The following is a 24053-nucleotide window of genomic DNA, read 5'->3' as shown; positions in this document are numbered from 1 at the left end:
AATCAATTGAAAAATTGCACCCACCTGAGCCTTGATGCAGATCACTGATATTTGAGACAGTCCAGTGGTGATGCCAGCTCTCCAGTCCTCCACTCTAGATTTGTCCCTGAATTAGGTACACTGGTCAGGTTTTCTTAGCCCATCCACCCTACAGGATGTGTTCCCCTCCAAGCCATGACAGTATCACTGTGCCTTCGTCTTTATAGAGGATGCACATGAAGCACTGCTTAAATAGCAAGTGGCTCTGTGACAGTGGGTAGATCGCCATACATGAGCAGGGAGGGGTTTAGGGACTTTGGCCCGTGTTTACATTCATCTAGATGCTCGTTTATATAACGTTTTGTTTTTCACACAAATAAGATTTTTTAATTTGACATCATTAAAGTCTGAATTTTAAACAGATTCTTGGACTGGTGGCTCATACCCATTAGCTCACTCAACTTCAGCACCTGTCTCATCCCCAGTAGCTTTCCCAGAACTACTACCTTCACCAGGAAGCTCCATGAGTTTCCCCAAGTCAAACAGGCTCCTTCAGCATTTTACCTTTCTAACAAGGACATCATGGAGCCGGTAAATAGATTGGCAAGACTTTTCTATGTCCTTCAGCATTTTACCTTTCTAACAAGGACATCATGGAGCCGGTAAATAGATTGGCAAGACTTTTCTATGTCTTTTCCAATGCTGTCTGGAATCAATTTATTGACCATTCCTTTCAAGTCATTTGTCTCTACTTCTTGGGTCAGAATTTCCATCATCTTCTTCCTGATTTTGCAAACCTGTTGATGCTGAGTGTTGGAAGTCTTCCGAATCTGATTATCACATTTTTTAGTAAATCCAACACAGGATAGATGAAGCAAATAACCACCAGTAGTCTTCACTTCAACAGGAGCTTCAATCATGGTCTGCCATTTTTTGACCATGGAGCACATTTTGCCATGGGTAAGATCCATGCCATGGAAATAAGTCAGGCAGTTTTGCCCTGAACATCCTCAGTAATTAGCCTGAATTTTCTAAATGCAACTTCATCATTCTGCAGACCAGCAAGACATGCTTCAAACATGTGACCCTTGAGGCCATAAGATGCAATTTTAGTTCCTCGAGTTCTTGTGGCTAGTGTTTTTTCAATATTTCTTAAATTGAACATGATAGGCACTTTCACATCATACCAATCTTTCTTATAAAATGGATCAACCGCTTTCTTCTTGGCTCCCTTCTTGCAGCCTTTCGTAAAGCACTTGTTCTCACCCACTGCCATGTGCTGCTTAGAGAGCAAACGGATGCTCATTTATGTTCTAAACATTCCAGGTAAACTGTTCTCACAGGATGTGGGGAGTGAGGGTATAGAAAACAGACCTGCCAAAACTCGATGGTTCCAACATGGAGAAAAAGTTGACCCTGACTTCACCTCGAAATACATTATACACTCATTAGCATACTGAAAATCACCCCCCTTGGTGCCATGACAGTGTCAAAGCTGACCATCTAAGGACAAAAAGGGCACATTGCTCTATTTCCCAGAAAGCCACTCCCTATTTTGAGAAAACCCCACCTATCCTGATGAATATTCCACCCGCTGCTCAAACTCCAGCTATAACACCGCCCAGCCCACCCAGCATGCTGCTCCCCTCCGGAGTATGCCCACACTCCTTCCTTGAGGGTGTACTGCTGCCTTCATACTCTTTGCTTGTACCTGCTCATGAATTCTTTCTCGACCAGAGTCAAGAACCATTCATTTCCTGAGCTGAGGTCTCTTCCAGCACGCAGAGAGATCTCCTCCAATTGGATTGCCCAACAACATTTTTACTCCTGACCAACTATGTGGATAAACCAGATTATCCCACTGAACCTTATTGTCCTCATCTTTAGAATGGGGGGGGGGGATTAACCTACATCTCAGTGAGACTCAGATGAGCTAATGGATTTAAGAGAATTTTGTAAACTATAAAGAGCTGCACAGACATGCGAGAGCATGATTATGTTACTTGATATCCTTCAATATGAAATCAGGGAATAAAGTCCTTTAGTGACTTAGTACACGAAAAAACTATCTCTGCCCAAAGAGTGATCCATATGGTCCCTGCTCGCAGCAATGAAAGATGATAACTTTAGGAGCCAACATCCTTTTTATTGTAAGTGATGGAAACCTAAGTTGATATACTTTAAGTCCAAGGGGGATTTATTGGACCATGTAACCAGCAGAGGGCAGGGGAGAGGCTGGATTTGGGGATGGTTGGAACCAGGTCTATCAGTCCGCCCCTCTTTCAGTCTCCTCCCTAGTCTCTCACCTTTGTGTCTCTGCCTGTTGGCTTTGTCCCTTCTATCTGCACGTGTATTTTCCACATGCTGGGGAGCAGGGCTTAAACCTTCAGACTTTCTTCAGCTCAGTAACCAGAGAAGAAAAAGAATCTTCCCCTCCAGCTTCAAGCTAAAACATCCTGGGGCAAAACTCAGATTGGTTAGCCTGACCAAAATTTTTAACCAGGGAGATAATATTTGATATATGGCAGGGCACTTTCTCCCAAAATACATTCTCTCCTTTTTGCTGGAACCTTTGTTTCTGAGCTGGGCATACTGCTGTCCAGTTAATACATTTCCTAGCCTCCTTTACAATTAGGCATGGCTATGTGTCCAAGTTCTGATCAATGAGATATAAGCAGAAGTAGTCTGAGGTATTTCTGGAAACTCTTAAAATGGAGAGGCTGTGCTTTTCTCCTCCCTTTCCTCCTTTCTGTAGCTTGGAATGTGGATGCAATGGCTAAAGCTCCAGCAGCCATTTTATATCATGAAGTGGCTTTGGGAATGGAAGCTACCTCTGGCAGAGGAATAAGACAGAAAGAGCCTAGGTCCCTGATACCATGTCTCTGCCCTACCAGCCTTGAACTGAATCCTCTTTACATTTTTATGTGAGACAAAAATATCCTTCTATTTTGTTTAAGCCACAGTTGTGGATTCCACAGTTTTTGTTATTTGCAGCCAAATCTAATCCTAAATTGCACAGCTCAGGTTGGGAGTAGAACATCAATGACAGAAGAAGGGTCTGGGGAGAAAACATCCCAACAAACATAAGACAATAACTGTTAGAGTGGTCCAGTGTCCCCCGTCCTTCCTTGGCCTTTTGTAGCCTGGGGGTGTCCACTCTCCATGCTCCCTTTACTCTCATTCTGTGATGTCCTCCTTTTCCATACTTTGGTTAATGCCAATCCTTAGAAGAATAGGCAGAGTGTCACATGAAAACCACTTTTCCAACAGTGTGCTCCATGGGACACTCACCCCGGGAGGTGCTCTGGAGGAAACATGGATCTACAGTCAGTTAAGTCTGGAATGCTACCAACTATTCCTCTCTCAGAGATTTATAAAGCACATAACATGGTAAAGTTTCTGAGAAGTCTTTCAGTTAAAGAAACCCAATTAATTTTCTTTAATTCAGCTTTCCCTCAACCTTATTTTACCACAGAAACCTCCTTTCTCCCCCATGTAGCACCTTTTAACATCCTATAGAGAAAGGTGCTTTGGGAAATATTTGATCAGATAAACAATTGCAAAGGCACAAGCTGTGACCTTGGAAACTGCTTGGGTAAACAGCATTTTCCCTGCTTATTCAGTCACCCACTAGCCATGAGGACCTGCCTGGTGTTGGTTGTACCTGGATCATGATCTCCTAGCTGTGGCCAAGGTGGAACTGTTATCTCCCTTGTTCTAGACCTAAATGTTCTGATGTCTACAACGACAATCCATTTCCTTTGTCTCTTCCAAGGGAAGGTTGAGGATAGCTGAGTCTGATTTTGCTGGGCTCAGCAATTATTTAAACCTCAAAGAAGAAGGCTGCCTGTCGGATACTCCTGCAGGTTCAAATGTGCCTTCACCACACAGACCAAAGACAGGATGAGAATTAAAGCGAGAGACATCCACATAAGCTGGGGAAGAGATGCTTTTGGTATTCTTGGCCAGATCAAGGCAAGAGTCCTCTGTGAATTATTATAACCTCCTCTAACTGTCTCAGAAATGTGAGCCCTGCTCTCGAGTCAAGCTGGCCAAGCAGGCTGTCACTGCTTATGATGGATCTGCACAAACAGGTTCCTGTGGGTCTGCTAAAGTCTGGGGCACCTGTCCCACAGGTAGGAATGGTCTAGTTTCATTTCCCCTGGTCTGGGAGCACAACTCTGGATTGCTGGCTGGTGTATTCCCTACAGACCGACAGACCAGGGATGCCAAGGAGAGGGACTGAGGACCAAGTGAGGGAAAGAAATCCCAGGCCTGTCTGTGAGGAGAATCCCTCTCCCTTCTGTCACAAAGACAGGCGGCAGCAGGCACCTCCTGCTGTTCCTTCATATCGAAACCCCTCTCCCGCCACTCCCCAGATACAAAGATCTTTTTCGGTCCAGTTCAGACACAGAATAGACTGGTCTTAAAACCAATAGATTTGAACCCAGAGCTGTCCTTTACTGCCCATGTGGCCTTGAGAAATGCCCTTGTAATCCTGGAGTACAGAGAACATGGATCATTGGGAGGATATGATGCATGAGAGAAGCATGTGGAAACGCCCAGTGAGTGCTGAGCCCGCTCTAGGTGACACAGATGCTTAAATGTCTTTGTTTCCTAACTTCCAAATTCTGTCATTCTTCCAATGTAAGCTTTCCTACTTGCAAATAGGACTTGACTGATCCGTAAAGTGGGACTTTCTCATCCTTTCTGCTTTGAAGCCAAGACTTTGGTACCTGTAAGTGAACATAAAGGGAGTCACAAAAGACACTTTGGAGTAATTTTAGAATCGATTTTGATTGGTTTGAGTAGTTAATTCTTGGAGGTAGTCTCCATGAATTATGTGTTTTGGGGAGCTTGGGTTTTTTTGTTTTGTGTTGTGTTTTTCCAAAAACGTTCTTCCATCCTAATTCTGTGAAAGATTAGACCAAGTGAAATTCATTCTGCCTTCACTGTGGGGATTTCTAGAGCAAAAGAGGTATGTAGTCCCAGACTGGAGTGACTTCATATACTGCAGAGGGGGAGAGAAAGAAAGAGAGCAAGAGTGAGAGAGAGAAAGATGAAGTTTGAATATGTGCACAATTTAAAAATGTTCAGATTGGATGAACCATGCAAAGGAGAAAGTGAGGAGAGAGAGAGAAAGAGAATGCCACAGACAATGAGTGGGGAGGGTTCAGAAGAGAGAGGGGGAAATTGGTTTTCAGATCTGTCTTGAATCTCTCAATTTTATTCATAGAAGTCAGAGCCTAACTGTAGGCTCTGTCTGAGGATTCCTCGTACTCCTGGCAGAGCAGGAGATTACACTACGAGGGAGATCAAGCCCTGTTTGTATATAGGTAATTGCTTTCTCCCCATTTCCTGGTAATAAAAACCAGAAGCTGACAAGGGAGTAGGCTTCAGCATTCCTGTTGCACAGGACACAGGCTGTTCCCTATTCGCTGGTGTGGATCCCTCCTCCCCAGCACAGCACGGTCATACTTCTCAAATAGGCTGGGACTAAGAACCCCTGGATTCAGCCCTCTAAGGCTCTCTTGCTGCCACAGAAAGTGAAATCCTCCCCTCAGTGTTGTCCCCTCAGCACTCCACTGCAGAGCTCTGAAGGAAGTGGGTATCTCCTCTGCTCACCCCTCATCAGGATGCCCCACGGAAGGAGGCCCCACAGGCTTAAGGGCAACTGGGTCTCTGATTCAGCCACATCTTGGGAGTGGGAGTACCCACATCTGCTCACTCACTAGCCCCCAAAACAGGTCAGGACATCTGGGCCCACCAGGGGCCCCTGACATGTCCAGATACTTGGAGGTCATTTAATGTGTAATGCCCATTGGCATAGTAAAGACTGAGGAGTCCTGCAGTGCAGTAGTACGTTTAACTTTAACTCCATGCTTTCCATGCTTAACTAACCCTGGATCACTTTTCTCAGGGAATGCACATTATCTCATTGAGTAGCTTTCCACAGAATGCTGGGGAACAACATCATGGAGCCATTCACAGCCATGTCCAGCTTCTGTGGAAGATAGAGTGTCTGTTTTAGCTTTGGGATCACAAATCCTAGCATAAGACTTAGAAAAGGCTATTTGTGGAAAGAATACATGAGTGAACTAATGAAATCATGCCATGTTTTGCCCAGCCTGAACCTGAGAATTATAACTGTGTGCCAAGCACTCTTTTCCAGGGCAATTAAGCCTGTGGCAAATACGTAGCTTAGTTAAGACCAAATCGTTTTTTTCCCGTCATTTATACCAGTTAGAAACTGGCAGGCCTTTAACCAGACCTGTCTAACACATGTGCTTTGTTTGGCTGGCACAAGAGTTTATTTTTTTTAATGCCTTTAGGTAAGGTCTGGACTCTGCAGCACAGACACGCTCTCCTTTTTCCTGTGCAGCCCCAGCTTCTCCCCCATTCACATCACCTGCTCTGCTCCTGGAGGCTCTGAGTTTTGCCATCCTGAGTTTAAATCTCCCTGGGAAGTTGCTTTTTTTAATCTGACCATGAACATCATGAACTTATTTCAAAATGGATTTTCCCAGATGAGAAACCATGTAGATCTTGAAACCTTAGACTGTTTGTGATGAAAAATCTTATATAGCCCACCATGGCCCAGGCCCTAGGACACTTAAGGCTACTTTCTAAACCAAACTGATAATGGGTTGGGGACCGTCTCATCCATGTGCTCATTTTCCACAGCAGTGATCCTCAAGCTTGTCACTGGGAGAGCAGCCTGTGGAAGCCCAGAGTTCCTGGGTCCCGTAGGTCAGACACAGGATCAGGAACTTGCATTCCAGGCACTACTGTGGCTGAGCACTTTGAGATCTATACAGTTTACAAAGCTCTTTCACACCTATCATCTTATTAGATGCCAGCAACCAACCTGTGATGTTAACAGGGCAGGAATCACGACTCACACGTCACAAATGAGGAAAGGCAGACTCAGAGAGGTTAATCTATGATCCAGGGTCACACAGCTCGACATGATTTGGGGTCTTCCAATGCCAAGTCAAGCTCCTGCAGGCAAGGATGTGGTTGCATGAGGTTGTCCAACATCATTCTGCTTTAGGACAAGGGGATTAGACCAGTGAACAACATTTTAGGAAGTTACTTCCTGCAGGAGAGATCTCTGCCTCCAAAGCAGGAGACAACAGCCTCCCTCAGTCCCTTTGAGCTCTAGCACTACACACGGCGGCTCTGCAAGGACAAGCGTGAGGGACAAGCAATGGCCCTCACCTCTGGTTTTCAGCTCTGTAACAGCCCCAGGCAAGACAGGAGAGGAGCAGAGATGCCCCACCCACTGGAGTCAAGACACTCCTTGCTGAATTTTCGGTATAGCAACCCAAGCTGAGTGAGAGACAGGCACAGACCACAGCTTCTGGGTGGGGAAGAAGGGGGAGCGCAGACCATATGGAGCGAGAGTGACAGAATTTGGCAGTGTAAGCTCTGCAGATGGGCCTGCTTATGTCCAGACACAATCTGAGGCCAAAGACTGAATCATCTCTCTAGCAATTTCTTGTTTCCAAACACGTCTTTTGAAGAATGTGGGGATGCTTATCAGAAACCCTTGCTGGGAAAGGATATGCAGACAACCAGAAAAGAAAAGTTGCTTTTGCAGGGGAGAAAGGGGTGCAAAACGTCCACTTGAATGAGGGGGAAGCCAATGGGTAGTGAGAAGGGAGCCTGGTGGTTTGGCAGCATGTAGGGAGTTCAGTCAAGCATTTTATGTATTTTCTTGTGGGATCCTCGCAACACGTTAATGGGATTAGCATTATAGCCCCATTTGCAGGAGTGAAGACTGAGATTATAGAGGGTAACTGGTTTGTCAGGGTCTCCCAGCTGGGGAGGACAGTTGTGAGTGAGAAAGAGCAAATGGGGCAGCCACACGTGCCCAAGGACCCCCTGCCACCAAAGCCAAGATTCTTTCATCACTGTCCTAGGCAGCCTTGTGCCCCAGCTCCTGTGTGGCCTTCCAGTAAGTTAGTGGGTCCCCACTAGGGGTCCCCAGGGTCTGTCTTTAGGATAAAGTTTGAACTGCTGTTTGGCATTTGAGGGGCTGCTAAGCCAGGCTCTAGCCTCGTGTCCACCCCTCCCCATGTGCCCCAGGCTTGGGTCCAGCTGATGACTCACCTTTCCCTGAACACAGTCGGTGCTGCCCTGCCTCCAGGCATGGCGTTGGTGCCTTCCAGTCATATTGCACTGTGACTTTTCCACTTTATCTTGGCTTTACTGGTGCCCATGTCTTTTATCTGGTCCTCTGCTCACCTCTCATCCTGGCATCATACTGAACATCCTTTACACAGTGTACCACCTATGGCTCGCAGAGCGCCACTCCCCTGTGGGGTGATATGGGGGGTGGGGGTGGCTAAAGTTAGGACTGGGGAGGGGGAAGGATATTAGCCCCATTCCCACTGAGGCCAGAGAAGGGACAGGACCCACCCATGGTCTCAAACCTAGTTGGCAAAGCCACAGTGACTGAGGCCAGGTTCCCAGGCTCTAGGTCCAGTGTTCCTTCCCATGTGCCCCAGTCTGGGGAAGGTGACTTTATTTACTCAAGAACAAGCTGCTCATCTGCCCAGAGGTGGTACCCACATGCCTCAGGGTTGCCTCAGGGAGCCAGGAGTTGTATTAGTTTCCTGTTGCTGATGTAACAAATTACCATACACTTTGTGGTGCAAGCAATACAAGTGTATGATTATCTTAAAATTTTGAAGGATAGAAGTCTAACACAAGTATCACTGGTTTAAAGTCAAGGCATCAGCAGGGCCATGATTTTTTTAGTGCCTACTATGTGCCAGGCACATGCTGGGTGCTTTTCCTGTATTTTCCTAGTCCTCTTAACAACTCCACTTTACAAATGAGGAAACTTTGAGAACAGAATGATGAACTGATTTACACAAGGTCACCTGGCCTGTAAGTTGAGAAGCTGAAATGAGAACCATGTTCTTCCTAACCCTTTACTGAAATAATCATATTCACAAGAATGCATTCCATGTACACAGCATTTTATGCTCTACAGAGCTCTTTCCTATCTGCTGTTATCTCTGATCTTTGCAAGAGCCCTTTGTGTTTTCATCAACCCATTGATTCAGATGGGAGCATTTGAGACTTAGAGCAAGGAATCAACTGGCTCAAAACAGCAGGTGTATGAGTTATCTACTGCTGTGTAACAAATAATCCCCAAAATTGGCAGCTTAAAACAGTACACATTTATTATCTTACAGTTTCTGTGGGTCAGGGATCCAGGCATGACTTAGCTGTATCTTCTACTTCATGGTCTCTCATGAGGGTGCCTCATGAGGCTGTAATCAAGGTATCAGCCCAAGGTCTATGTTGTCATCTGAAGGTTCAACCAGGGAAGGATCTGTTTCCAATCTCATTCACGTGATTGCTGGCAGATTCAATTCTTTGTGTGCTGTTAGACTAAGGGCCTAACTTCCTCACTGGCTGTGCACCAAAGACCACCCTCTGTTGCTTGTCACGGGACCTCTCCAGTATGGCAGCTTGCTTTATCAAAGTGTGCAAGTCGAGAAGGCAGTAGAGTATGCTATCAGGAAGGAAGTTGCAGTCTTGTAACCTAATCATGGAAGTAACATCCCACACTTCTGCTGCACTCTGAAGTGACATCAGAAACAGTCACTAGGTCCACTTCAGACTCACACCCCAGGGGAGGGAATTACACAAGAGCATGATTACTAGCAGGTGGGGATTATTGGAGGCTGTCTTAGAAGTCTGCTTACCACAGCAGAGGGATGGGCTGGATCCTGCAGTGTGCAGCCCTGAGGCTGGGCCTTTTTCCCGGACCTGGAAATGTGCTGGCACAGTGGATGGAGGTGGCAGGTGGTGATCTTCCCTTGTCAGTGCTCTAGGGAGTCTCTCGGGGCCATGTAAAGCCTGGGCCAGACTTCTCCTTCCCAGGAAGAGAGCTGTCCCATTTTAATTACATTGTTGCCTCCAGGGAAGCCTGTTCTTCTCTGGATAGTTTTGCTCCCCCTTTATTGCCATTTCTGTCTTTAAATCAAAGCTGCTCTCTGTTTGAGGGCTCCTGGCCCCAGACAGGATGAGGACTTATGAGTGGGTGATCCAGGAATGTAACATAAAGGAGTCAAGACACAGACAATAATGCAAACTGAGCAGTCCTGGAGAGGCAGGTGGCCAGGACCCAGTGACCTCTCAGGCCTAGCCGCCATCACAGCCTCTGCCTTTATTAAACTCTTCATCATCCGTCCCTTCTGCCTACTGCCGCTGTCCCTTCTCCTCACTGTACACCGCAGCCTCCCACCCACAGCCAGAGCGCAGGGCCCCCGCCTCTGCCTGCCTTTCTAGAACTGCTTCCTCTGTCCTACCATCTCCTGTCTCCCTTCTCAAATCCTTCTAGGCTCCAGTCTATGTGAATAGACTCCTATCTGCAGGCTTTGCTCAAGCTGTCACCTCTCCTGGAATTGCCCTTTTCCCATCATCCTGGTAATGAAATTGAGGACTCCTTCCCTAACCTGTCATTCTCTGTCCCTCGTTCACAGTGCATGGTCCTTAATATTGGAGTCATAAAGGTTTTTGCCATCCTCCCCACATTCATCTGAGACTTCCTTAAGGGTAGGGGCTGGGGCTGGAACCCATCATGATTCTACTACCTCCTGACACACAGGAGGTACTCAGTTAACATTGGAGTGACAGAAAGAGTCAAGGTCAGAATCACTTTTCTGTGGAAAGAAAGAGTGCTTTCCCTTTGCTCATTCTATGTATGGTCAGTGGCTGGTAATCCTTTTGCTCCTTTTCTCTTTCCTGTGGTACTTCTTCTGCAGCAGGTCTGCCTGGGAGAGCACGCCAGCCCTGCCACATGGCACAGGCTCCAAGCACCTATGCTAGGCGTCCACATGTGTGGATTAGGGCAGAAGGCAACCAAGTCAGGCCCAGAACAAAGCCACCTTCCCAGACACAAGTGGGGCTGCAGATAGCCAGAAGGATACAGACATTTGCCCTCAGAAGATGCCACCTACCCTCTCCCACTCTCTGCCTGCCCCAATTGCCCTTCCAATGGCCTGCTCAGTGGCCTGGGAGTCATCCACAGCTGCTTTTTTTCTCTTGATCTTTCTCCAATCAGTCTGTAGGTTCTACTTTCTGTCAAAGTGCTCTTTGCATCAACTCTTTCTCCATCCCAACTGCCACTGCCCCATCAAGGCCACCAAGAATCCCCTTCTCCTTGCTCTCCCTGCCTCCGCCTCTCCCTGCTTATCGAACCTCCATGCAAGTCACCAGAACTGTCATTCTTGTCAAGTCACTCCCTTGCTCAAAAACTTTCAGTCCTTCCCACCTGCCCGCACCTGCCCCCATTGCCTGAGCATCTGCACTCACCTTGCATTCCATGGTCTGACTGACAGTGGTGGGAGCTTACCTGGTCTCATCTCCCACTTCACCATCATTCCACGCACACTCTTGGGGGCCACTCACACTGCACCACCTCCTGTTCCCCAGTTCTCCCACCTCCCTTTGAAATACTCTTCCTCCTCATCTCTACCTGTCTGACTCTACCATTCTTTCAGGACAGCCCAAAGGCCACCTCCTCCATGAAGCCTTCTCAGACCACCTTCCAGAGGGCAGTGAACTCTCAGTCCTCTAAGCCTCCAGAGGTTTGGCATTGAAGATGTAAAAGGCATCCTTGTCTTGTCACCCCTTACCCACATTGTGAGCTCTTGGGGGCAAGGACCAGCCTCATTTTCCTCTCTTTCAAACCCTACCCCCTGCTGCTGCCTCTTCAGAGACAAAGACAAAGGCATCCCTTGGGGGAGGGAAGCTGTCTTGAAATCTCTTGGAGGCTCCTGACAGCTCAGTCCCTGAGAAGAAAACAGCCCAGAAGGCTGCGCTTCCAGGGAGGGGTTCTCACCAGAAGGCCCAGTGCTGGGCCGCAGCCAGGGAGTGTCTGCAGGAGCCCCGGGCTGTGTGGATGGGAGAAGGGGGGACTTGGCAGCACAGGGGGTGCTTCATGACCCGCCCTCATTCTCATTTCCTGATGTCTTTGTTCAGAATCCCTGGCCCTCCTCACCAGGCAAGGGGATGGGGGTGGGGACAACTCAGAGCAGGGGGTGGCGGGACATTGGGCTTCAGGAGGAGCCAGCTCCCTGCCTTCAAGGGGAAAGAGACCTGGGAAAAGGGAGGCGCCTAGGAGCCCTTTCCTTATAGTGCATCTCCAGGGCCCAGGGCAGCCCTTCAGCTCCTTGGGTCCGGTTCCCGTTCCTTCAGTCCACCCGCTCTGTCTGCCCTGCATCTCCAGCTTCTGCCTCTGGGCTTGCTCCTTCTCTTCAAACAGCCCCCAGCTCCCAAAGTCCTGCTCCCTGACCTCGCCCTGTCCTGCCCCCTTTCCTCCGGCTGCCCTCACTAAGAATGCCTCCCGGGGGAGGGGGTTCAAAAGCCCATGCCCTCCTCTTCCTGGGCACCCCAGCCTACGCACTGTTGGAGCCAATCCATCTCATCATTTTCTTCCATCTTCATCTTCCATGACTCTGAAATGTTGGAAGCTCAATCCGCGCAGTCCGAGGAAGAGCCCAGGGGTCTAATTCCATCTCTGCCCTTACTCACTGGTACCTTAGGGTAGGTCCCTTCCCCACTCAGTCTGTGTTTCCTCACCTCAAGTGGAGGGAACAGTCCCCACCTCACAGGGGCTGAAGTGCTAACCAAGAAGTGCTGAGCCAGGCCAGGCACAGAGGACACGCCCTGTATAAGGCGGCTGTCCTCAGGGTGCCCTGCCCTCCTTATTTGATGACTGTTACCTATTGTTATTATCATGGTTACTAGGTCCCCTCTTCTTAATTTAACAGCCACTGTCCTTTGGACTGGCTTGGGAGGAAGGCAGGATGATGCCCATGGAGGTGTGGAAGCAGACGGAGGAGGATGGAGCTGGATGGGGAGGAGGAGGGGCTCACGGAGCAGGGAACTCGGTCCAAAGACTGTCCATGGGCCGTGAGGACAGGACTCCCGGGAAAGAGAGCTGGTATGGGACAGGAAATGTACAGGATATGCCTAGGTTGGTGCCCAAGCGACTCCTTCTCAGGTCCCCTTGCAGCTGAAGGTGCTCTCATTCTAGGGGTTCTCTGGGTCTGACACCATGCGCTTCCTAGCACATTCCCCTTAACAGAGGCACCTCACTGATCTTGAACCAGAGCTCCCAGCAGAGCTGTACAACTATGTAATAGGTTTCCTCTGGAAGTAGTGAGCAGGTAGTGGTCAGAGAAGGTCTGCAAGTAGAGGCTGGCGGGAACTTGACAGGCAGGCACTAGAGGGAACTCAGGTATCTGATATGGTGATAGGGAGGATGGAATGATCTTTAAGTTTCATTCCTGCATTCTGCCCCAAGAGACTATTATCAAAATATCACTAATCAGACCTTGTAATAAAGATAAAACATAGAGACATTAACAAGTGTTAGACTTTCATCTATACCATGGAATACTACCCAGCAATAAAAGGGAATCAACTTTTTGTTATTGATACACGCAACAACTTGGATGCATCTCCAAGGAATTATGCTGAGCAGAGCAGGTACAAATGGGGGAGATAATTCCAAAAGATTCCATACTGTGATTCCATTTGTATAACATTTTTTCTGAAAGGACAAAATTTTAGAAATGGAGGACAGATAAAAGGTTGCTGGGGTGGGGGCAGTGTGCCAGAATACAAGTTGGTATAGTTATAAAAGGGTGTATTAGTTTCCTATTGCTGCTCTAATAAACTACCACAAATGGGCTGGCTTAAAACACATGAATTTATACTCTCACAGTGCTGCAAATCCAAAATCAGCTTCCCCAGGCTAAAGCCATGGTGTTGACAGGGTTGTGTTCCTTCTGGAGGCTCCAGGGAACAATCCATTTGTTTGCCTTTTCTAAAACTTCAGGAGGCTACCTGCATGCTTTCACACATGACCCCTTCCGTGTCACTTTAACGTCTCATACCCATCATCACATTTTCTATTTCTTTGACCTTCTTCTCCCTCTTAAAAGAGCTCTTGTAATCACATTTAGGGCCCACCTAGATAATCCAGGATAATCCCTCTGTCTCAAGAGCCTTAATCATATTCATAAAATCCCTTTGCCATATAAAGTCCCATGCACAGATTCCAAGGATAAGACTGTGGCTCTCTTTGGGGCAGAGGGGTGGTGATGGCATTATGTAGCATATCACAAGGCAGCACAAGGGGTCCTTGTGGTGTTGGATGCAAGGACCTACACAGGGCATAAAATTATATAGCACTGAACACACGCACAGACATAACTGAGTATGAGTGAAAACTGATAAAGTCTGAACAAGGTCTATAGGTTGTGTCAATGTCAATGTCCTAGTTGTGATAATATACTATTTTGCAAACTGGGCAAGGGGCAAAGGGCTCTCTCTGCATTACTTCAAACTGCGTGTGAATCAACAATTATTTCAATAACTATTTCAACAGAAGAGTGCTAGACGGAGGGTATGGCTGAAGCCAATTTGGTTATCTTCTCAGTGCCTCTTCCTTGGAAAATCCCAGTCCTGCTCACAGGCCATGTGTTATGGGGTGGGTTTACCCCCTTGGCTACAGGCGACTGGGCCAGGGGGGGCATCTGTCCCAAGCTGAGACAGTTAGAGCCCCTCCTTAGTTCTTTGGGACAATTTAGAATTGGGACACCAGAGAGAGTTCCCCTATGGATTTCTATAAACATTGCACTTTGAGCATCCTGTTCCACCACACAGAGGAGCCGGGGACGTATATTTGCAAGCAGAGCTGATCAGAGCCTCTGCATAGAGAAGCAGACAAAAGCTGGAGAAAGAGGGCACGCTGGGTTCCTGTCAGCTTCCGCTTCCTGTTTCTAGTCCTCCTGGGCTGTGGCCTGATCTAGCCCTTGGATTTAATGAGATTCCTTCTTTCCTTGTACAAAATCACTTCCCTCCCCTCTCCTATCCTCCAGCTAGCTAGAGGATTTTTATCCTTTGCAATCAGGAAGCCCAAACTACTAATAATGGCGCTTGCCAGGACTCTGAGCCCCACAGCCTGCTGGTCCCCACGTGGTGCCACGGGAGGTCCATGTGCCACCCCTCAGGATCCAGTGCAGGGGATACGAAAGGTCCTTTTTTTGTCTTGGACTTTAAACTCTACTCCCATCTGTTGCCCTCTCTACACAGCTCTTACCTATGTGTACAATGAAGGAGAGGGCCTGCCAGGAGAACCCTGTCAGCTTCTCCACACCGTGCACACAGCAGGCACTTGACAACATTCGTGAGACTGGGTAGAAGCCATCCTGAGACTCCTTCGTCCTGTGACAGAGGACAGTCTGAGAAGAGTGGGCAAGCCCAAGCACTGTCACATCCTAGAGAAAAGGAGAATGAGAAGAGGCCAAGTCAGCTACCCCAGGCAACCAGGAAACAATTTGCAAGATGGAATTCAACAAGCAATGCCAACAAGATCATAATGACCACATTTATGGGAGAATGTGGAGGCCCAAGCATGGGTTTTCATTATCGTGTGTACAAATGTGATCGTATCCACGCAGCCAGCCTCCTGCTCCAGGCGGCAGCTGTTGGCTGGTGCATGGTAATTTGATGTAAATTGCCCCCAAATATGGTAATTTTCTCCTCTGCCAGGGGATTTTGAAGTCACAAACCTGAAGATGTTGGCAGCAGATGTTTTCTTACTTCTCTGCAGGCTGCTGGTTTTGTGAAAAAGGGCCAGCAGACCCAGAGACAGTGCTTACCTTTGTTAGCTCCTACACGCATGCTGCGTGACCCAGAAGAGCCACTTTACCTCCCTGACCCTTGGTTTTCTCATCTGTAGAATAGGCATATCTGCCAGGGTTGCTTTGAGGATTGGAAAAGATATACTCAGAGCACCTACTACAGTGCATGTATTAATAGTATTCTTTTGGACCTCAAAGGTACCATCATGGGGGTTGGGCAGTCAGTGCCGAGGGTTGTCCCCTGGTCCTCAGTAGTGAGTTCCCCCAGGCAAGAACAATGAGAACAACATGATTAAAGTAAAAGTGATAGCACTTTGGGGAAATGTCTGACTGAGGCCAGACTAAGGGTTAATATCTTTACAGTCTAAGAGCTCATTGGAATTTGTAAGAAAAACATCAATACTCCAGTATGCAAATGAACAAAGGGTACAAACAGGCCATTCCCGCCAGAGAAAGACAAATTGCAATCAAAGCCAAGGAAAGATGTCTTTTCCTCCTTTTTCTTCTCTTCTTTAATCAATAGTAAAAGACATCAAAACAACTTCAAGATGGTATTCTCATAAAATAGGGAAAATATTAAAAAGAGGATACCTGATCCAGGTTAAGTTTCTAGGGAAAGCGCAGCAGCCAGCTGTTGAGGCGGCACCCTGCACTGGCGTGGACTCTTTGTAAAGCAATCCAACAGTGTGTACCAAAAGTTAAGTCAAGACAAATGATCCAGGAATCTCACTAATGTGTATTCCTCTTGAGGAAATTACTCAGTAGAAGTAAAAAGGCAAATGAACAGAGACGCTATGAAAAAAAATGTTAAAAAGCAGGGTTTGCATCCATTAATGGTAGATGGCGAGTCAAGCCGTGATGCTTCCACATGACGTACTCAGAAGTGCTTCAAAGGGTAATGATGTTTTGAAGAGTGGGCGTACCATGTGCAATAATGTTTGTGGCATATTTTTAATTAAAAAAAAAGAACAAAAAGCTATTTACAGCATGATTGAAACTATATGCACATGTGCCTGTGTGAGGCGAGGGCTGCCTTCATACAAAGGAGCAGCCATGGAGAGAAGCAGGGTGTTAGCACAAAAGGAGACTGCCTTGCAGCATGAAATTTCCGTCTCTTGGTCACAAGAGGTTGTCCCAGAGCAGTGGCAGTGTATGGGCTTTGATGCCCCTGAAGAGCAGTCCTGGGGTAAGGGGAGAAACTCTTTGGGGAGGTCTGCCAGTAGCTCAGGTCTGGGAAGAACCTTTGTGTGGTGAGAGCTTTTAGCAGTGGCCTGGGCTGGCTCCTGAGGCAGTGAGCTTGCAGGGGCTGGAGGTGTGGGAGCCAAGGCTGGACTAGAGACAAGTTCAGGTGGGCAACTGGATTAAACATCGCTAGGATGGTTAAACGATCCTAATCACATGCCCACCCATACTGGCACATCTGGCCAAATACACTCCAAAGTGCAACAGGGCCAACCTGTTTGTTCATGGAACATAGGGAAGGACAGGGAGGGAAAGAAGGAAGAGGAGGTTGGGGGGTCAGGGAGGGAGGAAGGCAAGGCCTGTCACATGCTAAGCAGGGATCTAATCCCTTTGTAAACACTGTCAGAAACTTGTCTTCCTAATTGAAAAGCCCATGCGGCTGCTTAATCCAGTCCATGTTAATGAGACCAAAACACATTACAGCAGATAGTGACTCCAGTCATCACAGTGCTGAGGCTGAGGACACCAGAAGGAATATGTTGACAAAAGGGAGACCGGGTCAGCCTCTGTCCCTATGGACATCATCTTGCTATTCCTTTGCTCAAACCATCCCTGGGCAAGACTTGGTCGTACACCAAGGGGCTGCAGGATTTTCATGGGAAAAGTACCCCTGAATCCCCTGGATCATTGTCCCCCTTAAATGAAGAAAGTGGCCTTAAAAATAAAGGCCTTGATAAAAACATTTACTCAGACAAGTACAGCAAAGTACAAATCTGTTCATGGGACCTGTTCTTTTCTTTTTTTCTTTCTTTCTTTTTCCTTTGGCCTGTTTAATGACTGAAGAAATCATTACCAAGCCAAAGTTGGGCCATTTGGGAGCCTGGGGGTGAGGCTCTGCTCAACCAATTCTTACCTACTGCTTGTGACATTTAACCCCTCCTACAAAAGGTTAATGCTCTTATCTTCAGGCTTGCTCTCAGCAAATGGTCTCATCATATTTTCAATTAATTAGTGAGACACTTAAATGCTGTGGCAGTGGGCCTAGACCTTGGGTCACACACAGACCTTGTTTTGGCCTTGCTATCCCTCACCTGGGTCTCAGGACAACTGTGCATCGATTTCCCTGCCCCAACTTCACCGTCCCCAAGCAATCCTCCACACAGGCTACTCTAATTTACAGTTCTGATCCTGTCTTGCTCCTGCTTAAAGATCTTCCATGTTCCCCACTGCCTAGCATCAGCTCTTGGTGCCATACCTCTAATCAGCACTGTCCCAAATTCTTATTACTCTCACACACCCTATACTCTAGCCCTTGACCTGCTGAGAGCAGGTGACCTAACTCACAGGGCTGGACTCGAACCACGATTCCTACACCAATACACTTCACATTTGGTAGAACATGTAGTCATCTGTCTAAAGAATTTTTTACAGTGAATACTAGCCCTATTACACTGCACAGCACTCCAAAGTTTACAAATCCTGGCACGTATATTATCTCATTTAACCCACATTGCAACTCTGTGAGGTCAATATTATTATGCCTGTTCTACAGGTGAGGAGTCAGAAGCTCAACTGAGGTGGCTCAGAGGCTGGAGGCCAACAGTCCACAGTCTCAAGTACTATTTCTCCTATCTTACAAAAGGGGAAACTGAGGCTCAGAGGAATCAAGGAACTTGCCTGTATCACAAAGGTTAGTGGGGGTGGGAATGGAGAGACCCAAATCCATCTGGCTCAGAGTCTAGTTCTCTCTCACAACCCGGCTGCCTTTCCAAGGCAGCAATAAAGAGGCCAAGCTGAGGTTACCCTGTGACCTTGGCAGCCATTCATCACTGGGTCCAGGAACAGAGTCTTATGGATCTTTATTTAGAATGTGACGGGAAGTGGACACTTAACCAGGCAACAGCTGTCGTGTGAATTGAGAGACTCAAATGTCCTTGAGAAATATTCTCCCCTGGGGGTGACTTCCAGCCCTTTCTGTGCCCTGATCTGAGCTGACTCATTAGAAATCCATGTTCTTCCCTGAACCTGGTGGCAAAGAGCCTTAAACCTGAAGCAGCCACCAAATTCTAACTCTCATGTAGTTGCGCGAGCCCTTGACTAGTGAACAAGGTGCTGCACACTTTAAGTTGTATTTACAGCTTGCTTTGAAATCCTGGGAAAACACAGCAAGAAGGCACCAGTTATTTTCTTATTTGCTCATTCATTCATTCATTCATTCATTCCACAACCTTTCTTGAGAATGTACACCATGGCAGGTGCCAGGCATTCCCAGTATGTGAGATGAGGCCCTCACCCTCAGGGTCTTTGGTCCAGTGGGGAGGTAGATTAGTACACATATAAGTAGGAGGCTTTCTTAGTCTACTCCTGCCTTTACCACATGAAGGAGCTGAGGGCAGGAGGCCCTCCTCTGCATTCAAAGAAGATATTTGCACAATTTTGCATTTGAGCCAGAGACCTCACAATGGCATTTTTTTCAGGAGGCTGAAAGGGTTGAAATTTCTGTTTTCCCCAAGGCAAGCTATAAGAGCTTTCCTTTGACAAGATAGTAAAACATCCGTGTTTACAAGAGAGATAAGGAGGAATCTGGCAGCTGTGGGCCTCTGAGGCTGCCTTATGAAGGTGTTGCCTCTAAAGATCCAGTCTGAGATGGAGACATCCAGAGGCAGGCAGCCTGAGCCTGGCTCTGAGCTGTGGGGCAGGTTTCTTCCTTAAGTCTGTCATCTTGGCGGGGGCTGCAGACCCTGGCACCCGACCAGGTCTGGACATGCTGTCCACCAAGGTTGTTTGATGGGTGGATTTCATCTCATCTCTGCCCTTTTCCGTCCAGCACTTGGCTCACAGAGATCAGAACATTTCTTAATCCTGCTGTTCCCCACCTCCTAGGTCATATTAAGCTCCTTATCCTCACAGCCAAGGCCCTTTACTCCAGCTCACCAGGCCAGCCTTCTCTCCATCCTCAAACACTCGAGCATTCCATGCTGAACTCAGATCACAGTTCTAGTTCCCAAACATTTGCCTTCTTTCCTCCAGGCCTTTGTTCATCTGGATGGCAGGCCCTTCCCCACCCCTTTGCTGCCTGTCCTTTAAGATCCCTCCTCCTCCTTGCTGGATGGTAAGATTGGTGCCCTGTTTGGGCATTCTCCACTTGGCTAGGTGTTGAGGCTGTCCTGGAGGTAGAATGTTCTGAATGTTTCCTCTGTACACCACTGGTCAGAATAAAATGAACAAGGAGATACTTGGAAAAAGTATCAGGCACAGGCACACCGTCTGTTAGGTAACTAGTGAGAGTGCAGGTAGGCATTTTGCTCTTCCCAAGGAGAACCCCCTGAATCCACCCTGTGCCTGGGTGGCTGCAGAAGGAAGCACACACAGCTCCTCTGTGGTGGATGCCACACGCCTCTCTTCCACAGAGGCCTTACTTGGCATAAAATCTTAACTCTATGGGTCTTTCTCTGGGTGGCTGTAGGTGAGACACTTGTACCCTTGTAGCCTCAGTTTCCCCATCTATAAACAGGCTATGGAAGTGCTTTGTAGACTGTGAAGTGAAGCAAGCCCACCAGACGGTCTCAGGTACCCAGCAGCCCCTGAGTTCTCTCCCACAGTGTTTGGCCAGGGAGACTTTCTGTCGGGGCAGGCACCCCACAAGTCTTACTCGGAGTCATCAGGAGTAATCCCACTGGGAAGATGCCAGCTGAACTCCTCCCAGGGCCTGGGTCCACAGAGCCAGGAAGGGCATCCACTGTCCTCAGGAACCCTGTGCGCTTCACGACTGATTACAGGAAGGGTCCGTAGGTTCAGGGCAGGGCAGAGCCTGGGGGTCAGGACCAGGGACTCTGGTAGCAGGAATGGAAGCTGGAGAGAGTGGCTCATTCATTCCCAATCTTCTGGGTGGTGATATGTGACACAGCGAGATAAAAGGAGGGGCAGAGGCCAGGGACACAGGACATCTGGGATCTAGGCCCAACTCTGCCCCTGGTTCACCATGTGCTTTGGGGCAAGTCTCTTCTCTTTTCTGGGCCTCGGTGTTCTCACTTGCAGAGTAAGAACTAGGTGGTCTCTAGGTCCCCCTCCAGCTATGACATTCTGTGGGTCAACAAGAAATCTACCCTAGTAAACAGTCTGCTCCACAATATCAAGAAGCCAAAGCAGATTGTTCTGTATTCATTTGGAAACTCATTCCCTGAATCAGTCTCTTCTCCCCCAGATGCTTGCTGTTGCCTTTCCAGATTTCTGTATCAGAACCACCAGCTCCAGGTATCTCTGCATTTGATGCAATTTCACATTAAGCTAGAGAAATATTTTCTCCCAGACCACAGCCAAATGGCGCCATCTGCAAAATGAAGCTGAAAATAAAGCAGCAGAGAGACTGCTGTGTTGTGAGTGAAGAAGAGGTCAGAAACAACCCCTCAGCCCTGGCAGGCAGAGATGATACTGGAATGCCAGACTTTGACCACGGGAGGGTCAGAGGGAGTACTTATCCCATTTTAGAGGTGAGGAAAGAAAGACTCAGAGAGGTAAAGTCACCCACCCAAGGTCACACAGCTAGTAGCCAAATCAAGCTTCAAAATGTAATCTGTTTAGCTTTCCACTGCACTACACAACCTCCTTCCTGCTGGCACTGATCTGTTTATAAGCATGTCCCCATTAGTGGAGTGTCCCTTCAAGGACAAGAGCTGCCTAGACTCAGCTCTTATCACAGGGCTCACAGCATGTTTTCTGAAGCTCAGTAAATGTTGGCAGAATTGAATTGAATTGAACTGAATTTCCACTAGAGCCCATCTGACGCTTAAAACTGATGGACAGGTGATCTCCTGTTAGGGCTGTGGTGTGTATCATCTCTGCAATGGCTCCTGGGGAATAGGGCAGGCAGACAAAGTGGTTCAGTCCCAGCGTGGGGTACAAGGTCAGACTCTTAGAAGGAATTAATAATATCCAAGGAATTCCTCTGGAACAGTAGGGGGGAATAAAGATTCTTCAAAGAAGGCCTAATAGCAAATTTTCTGGATTTTCCAGCTAATTTGAAGGTACCTACTTGGAACATTTTCTTGTCAGAAAAGATTTTAAAATACATTCATTCAGTGTGACATGATAATTGGGCCAGCCTGCCTGATGAATGCCTTTTATCTATTCTTGAGCTATTGTTCATGGAATAGAGCTGATGGGCTGGAACGGGCACTTTGTTAAATGCACAAACAGAGCTACTTGCAATGATTCTCGTTACAGGATGCAGTGGGGTCTCAGAAAGGTGCTTTGCGGGCTTGTAATGGTAAGGTAATAGAGAAGGAAGGAACTTTTGAGACTAGAGAAGACAATTTCCTTAGTGTACAACTAGGGAGACCAAGGCCCGGGGAGGGACAGGACCTGCCAGTGTCATACAACAAGGAAGTGGCAGAGGCAGGACTTAGCCCTAGGTGTCCTGACCCAAAGCCTAGTCTCTCTCCCCTGCCTATAAGGCTTCTGTGGAGAAGGACACAGCAGTGGTCAGCGCATGTCCACACAAAATCACTCACGCCCCTGCTTGATCCTTTGCCCTTTGCTTGGAGAACACTCACCTGTTTCATGCCAGGGCTTGGCAGCCAGAGCAGGATGCATATCTGACAGCTGACTTTTCTCAGCTATTCCATGCTATTATTGAATCAGCTATTTTCTTAGGCCCTTTTCCCTTTCTCCTTCTTTTATCTTTTCTTTTAATGCCTTTGTCTTATCGAAGACAAATTGCCAGGCCTTACCATCTGATAATCATTTGCAAAGGTTCCATGTTCCTTTTTCACCCTTTCTGAGGAAGGAGGACTTGTTTGGACTTAGTATTTATCTTAACATAATATTTTGGCTTATCTTGTTTTTTCTGTTGAAAATTCCTGCAGTAGTTTTTTAAAACCAGTATCTGTTTTAGTGTGTCTCAGAGCCTTCCACATGTTATTAAACAGTTTGCAAAACTGTGGCTTGGGTTTCTGCTTTGTCAGAACAGGGCTACTGTTTTTCTGTTTAAAAACTTAATGTGTTACCTGAACTGCCTTTCATTAACATTTAATGAATAAAACAGTTCTGTCAGGATTATAAGGTTGACATTTCCATTGTTTTCCTTAGAAAACACCATAATGTTCATCATCTCTCAAGGGACTTTATTTTCCACTAAAGCAAGATAACAAAAGCCCAGGATAGGTGTGCATGCATGTGCACATGTGTTGTTTAGGAGTATATGTGTGTCTGTTTTCATGCTTACATCTATGTGTCTGAATGTGTATTTATGGCACTGTACATGTGACTATTTGTCTGCCAAAGTGTAACTGGTAATGTGTATGTCTAGGTGGATGGTGTGTGTATATGTCTAGATAAATCTGTGTGGATCTGGATGTATGTGGATGTGTACATCATGTGTCTCTGTGTGTTTTATGGCCATGTGACTATGTTCACACGAATATATTTTCATGCACATACGCTGGTGTGTACACACACACCTATCCATGTGTACGAGTGGGTGCTATGTGTGTGATTATCTGTGGGTTTGTTGTGTCCATGTGTCTAATTGTAAGCATTTGTGTGGGGATGTCTTTGTCCATGTTTCTCTACTTGAGCGTTTGCAGGAGAGGATGCCCAAATTTCCGTTCAGTTTCCTATACACACGTACACAGTACCCTCTAGTGGACATCAAAAGAAAGGACCCCAAGGACCCCCTCCCCACAAGAAAGCAGTATCTAAATCACTTCCAATTCCAGACTGGTCCCTGGCTACATACAGGGCAGTTTCTGGGTTGGCCTTTGAGAGGGCCGGAGAGGGCCAACACCCACTTAACAGGGTACTCTGTGTAGGGTCCAGCACACAGGCAGTTGCTCCATAGTGGGGCAAAAGGACCAATCCTCTAGCTTGGGGTCATGAGTTTCTGCTTGGGGATCAGTGGGCCAGGAGGAAGGAGGCCTGTGCGCAATCGGATTATGGTAGGGAGAAACCTTACTCAGAGTTTTCACATTTGCTGGGCCCTGTGTTCTCTATTGCCCTAGTCAGGCCCAATTATAAGAGTATGTTCAGCAACATGCCCTTCATGTACCAACACCAAGTCCCCATGGTCTGGGAACTAGGGTCCCTGCACCCAAGATGCAGTGAGTTTCTTCTTGCCGTTGGAAAAAATTACAACAAACTTAGTGGCTTAAGTTCAGAAGACTAAAATGGGTGAGCAGGGCCACGTTCCTTTGAAGGCTCTAGAGGAGAATGTTT

General features: G+C 47.3%; 1 pseudogene; it reads right to left on the bottom strand.

Annotated features, from left to right (window-relative positions):
- Window positions 1-270: 270 nt before the first annotated feature.
- Window positions 271-1255, bottom strand: LOC108410106 (small ribosomal subunit protein eS1-like; annotated as a pseudogene).
- Between the last annotated feature and the right edge of the window lie 22798 nt (window positions 1256-24053).

Source organism: Manis javanica, chromosome 2, assembly GCF_040802235.1.
Source record: "Manis javanica isolate MJ-LG chromosome 2, MJ_LKY, whole genome shotgun sequence".
In the NCBI taxonomy this organism is placed as follows: Eukaryota; Metazoa; Chordata; class Mammalia; order Pholidota; family Manidae; genus Manis; species Manis javanica.
The sequence above is the reverse complement of the archived record's forward strand: the minus strand, read 5'-3'. Positions and strand labels throughout refer to the sequence as shown.